Source organism: Triticum urartu, chromosome 6A, assembly GCF_056163025.1.
Source record: "Triticum urartu cultivar PI428250 chromosome 6A, HENAU_Tu73, whole genome shotgun sequence".
Taxonomy (NCBI): Eukaryota; Viridiplantae; Streptophyta; class Magnoliopsida; order Poales; family Poaceae; genus Triticum; species Triticum urartu.
This window is the reverse complement of record NC_141878.1, coordinates 322,325,665-322,331,076: the sequence shown is the minus strand read 5'-3', so window position 1 is coordinate 322,331,076 and position 5,412 is coordinate 322,325,665. Positions and strand designations below refer to the sequence as shown.

The 5,412-nt window shown below is 44.6% G+C and overlaps 1 long non-coding RNA gene across 1 annotated transcript; it reads right to left on the bottom strand.

Annotated features, from left to right (window-relative positions):
• Window positions 1-3,044: 3,044 nt before the first annotated feature.
• LOC147965136 (uncharacterized) lies at window positions 3,045-4,489 on the bottom strand. The gene is made up of 2 exons (XR_015608154.1): window positions 3,747-4,489; window positions 3,045-3,519 (listed from the first exon to the last, which is right to left on the bottom strand). It is a non-coding gene; the product is annotated as an uncharacterized LOC147965136 (long non-coding RNA).
• Window positions 4,490-5,412: the final 923 nt, after the last annotated feature.

The following is a 5,412-nucleotide window of genomic DNA, read 5'->3' as shown; positions in this document are numbered from 1 at the left end:
TTTCGACGACATACCATAGGTCGACGTCAATGGCTTCAAGATGCATGCGCATCTTATTCTTCCAGTAGGGATATTCAGTTCCATCGAAGACGGCAAGCAGCGGAGACTTTGATTATCCCTGCAGTCGACATAGCTAAAACTCCAGGTGGTTAAACCGAATCACACAGAACAAGGGAGCACCTTGCTCTGATACCAATTGAAAGTGCGTTATATCGACTAGAGGGGGGTGAATAGGCGATTTTTATGAAAGTCTTCAAAACGTGAGAGTTATGAAGACAAATAGTGAAGATTATGCCTATTACTATGCAGCGGAAGTTAGATTACACTAGGCCAGCCATGGTCATGTATTCAATAGAGTGAAAGCGCAATGACAAACAGCTTCAGTGTAATAAGGATCAGGTAGGAAGAAGTTATGAAGCCGAACAGATCATACATTCATGTTGTGAAGACAAAAGATAAAGCAAGCATGCAATGGCTTCACAATGAATAACTGTAAGTGAAAGGAAGTGAAGATGAAACCAGTGACACGTTGAAGACAATGATTTGTTGGACCAGTTCCAGTTGCTGTGACAACTGTACGTCTGGTTGGAGCGGCTAGGTATTTAAACCAAAGGACACACAGTCCCGGACAACCAGTCAAGGACACTTAGTCCAAGACACCCAGTCCTCACTGTTTCCTCCTTGAGCTAAGGTCACACAGACCTCGCCCAATCACTCAGGTAAGTCTTCAAGGTAGACTCCCAAACCTTCACAGACTTCGTTCACTCGCAATCCACAATTTCTCTTGGATGCTCAGAACGCGACGCCTAACCGTCTGGAGGATGCACAGTCCTCAAGTGTAATAAGTCTTCAAATCACACAGACACGAAGACTTAAGTGATGCCCAATTTACTCTGGCTCTGGGTGGTTAGGGCTTTTCTCCTCACTAGGAATTTTTCTCTCAAAGGCTTCGAGGTGGGTTGCTCTCAAACGACAAAAGCCGTGCACTGAAATCTGAGCAGCCAACCATTTATGGTTGTGGGGGTGGACTATTTATAGCCACTTGGCAACCCGACCTGATCTGTCCGAAATGACCCTGGGTCACTAAGGAACTGACACGTGTACCAACGGTCGAATTTTGAACTCACATGGCAACTTTACTTGGGCTACAAGTAAAGCTGACTTGTCTGACTCTGGACAAGATTTTCTCTCAAAGTCTTCGCTCGAAGACATAGGATTTGAATTAGGCATCACTACAGTCATTCTGACTGGTTCTTCTGGACCCCACTTAACAGTACGGTGATTCCTATGACACTACATAAATGAAATAAAACTACGAAGGATCTAAGTCTTCGAGTTCCATAAGCTTCATAGGGAGTCTTCTCATGTCATTGTCTTCAATATGAATATCTTCATAAACCACCTATGTCTTCAATGTCTTCGTACATTTTTAGGGGTCATCTCTGGTAATAAAACCGAATCAATGAGGGACTTCTACCTGTGTTTTCCTGCAATTCTCACAAACACGTTAGTCCCTCAACTAGGTTTGTCGTCAATACTCCAAAACCAACTAGGGGTGGCACTAGATGCACTTACAATGTATTTTTAGAAATGTGAAAATTGGAGATTTTATAAAAATATCAAACTTCTTCGAAATTTTAAACTTAAGTTATTGGTTTTACTCTTTAGTCACTAGAAAAATCCGACTTTTCAAATAAATAACAAACTGCTCCACTTTTTCCAATTTAACTTCTTGCTTTTATTCTTCTAGTAACGTGAACATCTGAGTTTTTTAATACACATTGAACTGCTCCATTTTTAAAAATTGAACTTCTTGGTTGTAATCATTTGTATTGGGGAAATCAGAGTTTTTTATAAACATCAAATAGCTTCATTTTTTCATTAGGACTTCTTGGTGTTACTCATTAGTAAGGGGGAAAGTTCTAATTATGTAATAAATATTGAACCACTCAATTATTCAAATTTGAACTTTGAGGTCCTGTTGAGATTGAACTTCTTTGGTTTTATTCTTCAGCAACGAGAAACAAAATGAGTTATTTATATGCATTGAACTACTCTATTTTTTAAAATTGAACTTCTCTAGTTTTAATTTTTAGTATCGTGGAAAATCTGAGATTTTTATAAACATCAAACAACTTAATTTCCTAATTAGGAGTTCTTGGTATTATTCATTAGTAATAGGAAAAGTCCTAGTTATGTAATAAACATAGAACCACTCACTTTTTAAAATTGGAACTTCTAGATCTTTTTAAAAAACAGGGACAAATCCTTGTCTACAAACTTTTTGAACTGCTCAGCTTTTTTAATTCGAACTTCTATGTTTTTTCATATACGAGGAAAATTCTTTTTTATATAAATTTTGAACTAAGCCACTTTTTAAATTTTTAACTTCTTGGTTTTATTCTCTAGAAGTGGTTAAAAATATGAGTTTTTAGTAAACGTTGAACCGCTTCGCTGGTTTATTATGAACTTCTAGGGGTCTTTTCAGAAATGGGGAAAATTCATTTATTTTTTATAAATTTTGAATTACTCTAGGTTTTTTAGTGAACTTCTTATTTTTTCCTTTACTAACGAGAATAATTTGATGTCTGATAAAAGTCTAATTGTTCTTTTCTTATTGTGAACTTCATACTTTTGTTTTTCCTAGAAAATAATGAATTTCACTTACTACGTGGTTCTAATACATGACTTTTTCCACATAATAATACATGATTTTTCTCATAACATAATTCTCATTGGACACTTTTGAACACAGAACATACATGTGGAGGTTGAAGATATGAGCTCGAATGCATCAACACGTGAGGAATTTTTCTTGGAAGCTCTTTTTTAAGAGTGCAAGGTTAAAAGAAGTCTCATCAATTGAACTTCATAACATGAGGTTTTCAACTTGCAAAAATATTAACTCTCAAACATCAGCAACACGCGAAGAAATTTTTTGGAAGCTCTTCTATAAGAGTGCGTGGTCAAAAGAAGTCGCATCCATTGATTCATAACCTGATGTTTTCAACTTGCAAAACCCAAACATCAGCAAGATAACCTCGAGAGAAAAAATATCGTTCTCATTTGGCATTTCAACAAGCATGTACAGAGCACATAATCAGAACTTCTTCTTTGCATCAATTTATAATATGATGTGTTCTTTGCATCACTTTACAATATGATGTCCATCAGTGGCTGAGAGAGAGGTTCCTGTTAGGCGGGGCTCCTGAGAAGACCACTATCGCTGCTTTTTTTGTGCGCTGAACCTGGTTCTGCTGAAGCACATGATGGAGGAGAGGCGGGACTTGTGCAGGCTGCCTCGCCAAAACTTGTTGAACTTCCAAACTTTTTTTGTACTGCGTGGATGGGGATGGAGAAGGTCGATGAGAGGCGCCGGGAAGGTCAATGTGAGGCGCTGAGGAAGGTCGGTGAGAGGCACCACACCAAGTAATGCTCCAGGGATGGCACTTGAACTTTAGTCCACCTCAAATTGCGTCACCCACTGCTGCAAAACAGCGCGAGTTGTTCCTCGTGGTGCTACCATAGAAGCACATGCGCACAAATAAAGAATGGACGTGAGCCATGCCAACGGTTCTATTTCGGCGTCACGGCTAGGGAGAAGAATGCATCAGCTCCACCGAGAGCAGAATGGGTAGGTGAGAACTCATGTATATGCACATACAGGAAGAACATCAAGTCGGCATATACAGTTAAACAGTTTTTCTATAATCTTTGAAGTACCTAAACCTTCGCAACAGATTTACCTGAACTTCCTGTGTTATGGGAGAGAGAGCACTTAGCAGGAGAAGGGGTGTTCGTGCTCGTCACCATTTCTGGTGCCAGAAGAGGTCGTCGGGAGGGGAGGCCATGCCCATTTTTCAGGACCATGGCAGGCAATGTGCTGGAGAGAAGGGGAAGCTGCCGTCAGATTCAGGGGAGAAGAATGACGCGTAGAGGAAGATGGAGGGAGACCGGCACACGATGGCTCAAGCGGGGCTTGTGGCCAGGGCTGGTGCGTGACCCTCGCCGATGGGTGCTTCTGTCATCCGCGGCGGCGCGCGGAGGGGCTGGTGGGGTGACCCGGGCAACGGGGCTGTGGGAGTAGGCAGCGGGGCGGTGGGAGTAGGCGGTGGCGCGATGGGGATTGTAGGGCGACGACCCAATGGGGAAGGCAGGCCGTCAGGGCGGCCGAATCCGATGACGGCGGCGGATGGATCCGAGGGCGCGGTAGCGCGTTGGTAGAAGTAGGGGAGGGCGACGGTGGCGCGGGATGCGGGTCGGCGGCGGCTCGCATCACTAGGGCCGGGACCAGCACCGACGCGGGTGGGTAGGGTAGCCTCCCCACTGTTTAGTTGCAGGAGGGTGGCGAGTGGGTGTAGGCGGCGGCACGGTTAGTGGCAGGGGCCAGCGGTGGCCCGGGCCAGGGAGGGAGGCGGCGGCGGCGCGATTCAGTGTGGAGGAGAGGGCAGGTGCAATCGGGGTGGTTAGGGATGGGGGTCGGGGGAAGTGGGTGGGGTGGGGTGGGTGGTTTTTTTTGCTTTGGACCGGTCGGATGGGTTTCTCGGGAGTTCAGGCGGATCCCTGTTGGGCCTATATAGGGTCTGACCTCACGTGATCTAAATAACTATTCTATTTCCAAGATTAGAATAGTGTTGTCATATATATATATATAGGTACCACATAACTTGCATTTCCTCCAACCGCTTGTTGGTGCGGATAAGTTCTTCATCAGCTCGCTCGAACTTCCGCTTAAGTTCGGACACTTCGGCGGCCTGGGCGGTTGCCGCGAACAGCGAAGCCTGTTTATCAACATAGACACGTATGTTATCTCCTGCAGATACTACTAGATCATCTGTTGGCCCTTCTTTGCAAAAGCCGAACAGAGGCTCAGGGGCTACTATCTATATACAGGCATATTTTTTGCATACCTCAAAGCCTGTTAGTAGGCTGGTAAAGGCTTCGTTCAATCCGCTTTTAGTAGAATGAACCTTCTTAACCACTATACCCATAAGAGTACAGTGGTCTTCCACAATGGAAGCGCGCTGAAGCACTTCCACCAGAGTATCTGGCGCCTCTGGATTGATAGAGGTCGCCGGTGGAGTCGACACGCCTCCTTCTTTCAAAGAAGGCTGCTCACTCGACTCGGGAGCCATATGGCTCTCCGGAATGATATTCGATTGGGGGCCGGATTAGGCATGGCCCCCGTCGCCAGTTTCTATGGGGGTTGGTTCCCCCATGTTTTTGGCAGTCCAGGTGTTACCCTCTGGCGTTGTGTGGGCGTCCTCACGCACCGCTCCATGGCCCGGTGAAGTTCTTCGGGACAACACTTCGGTGTTGTCCATGGCAGTGAGGGGGGAAGCCCGAGGAGGTGTCTCACTCTCCCTCATATTCGGCCTCGGTGAATTCCTAGAAGACGATGATAGTTGGGGG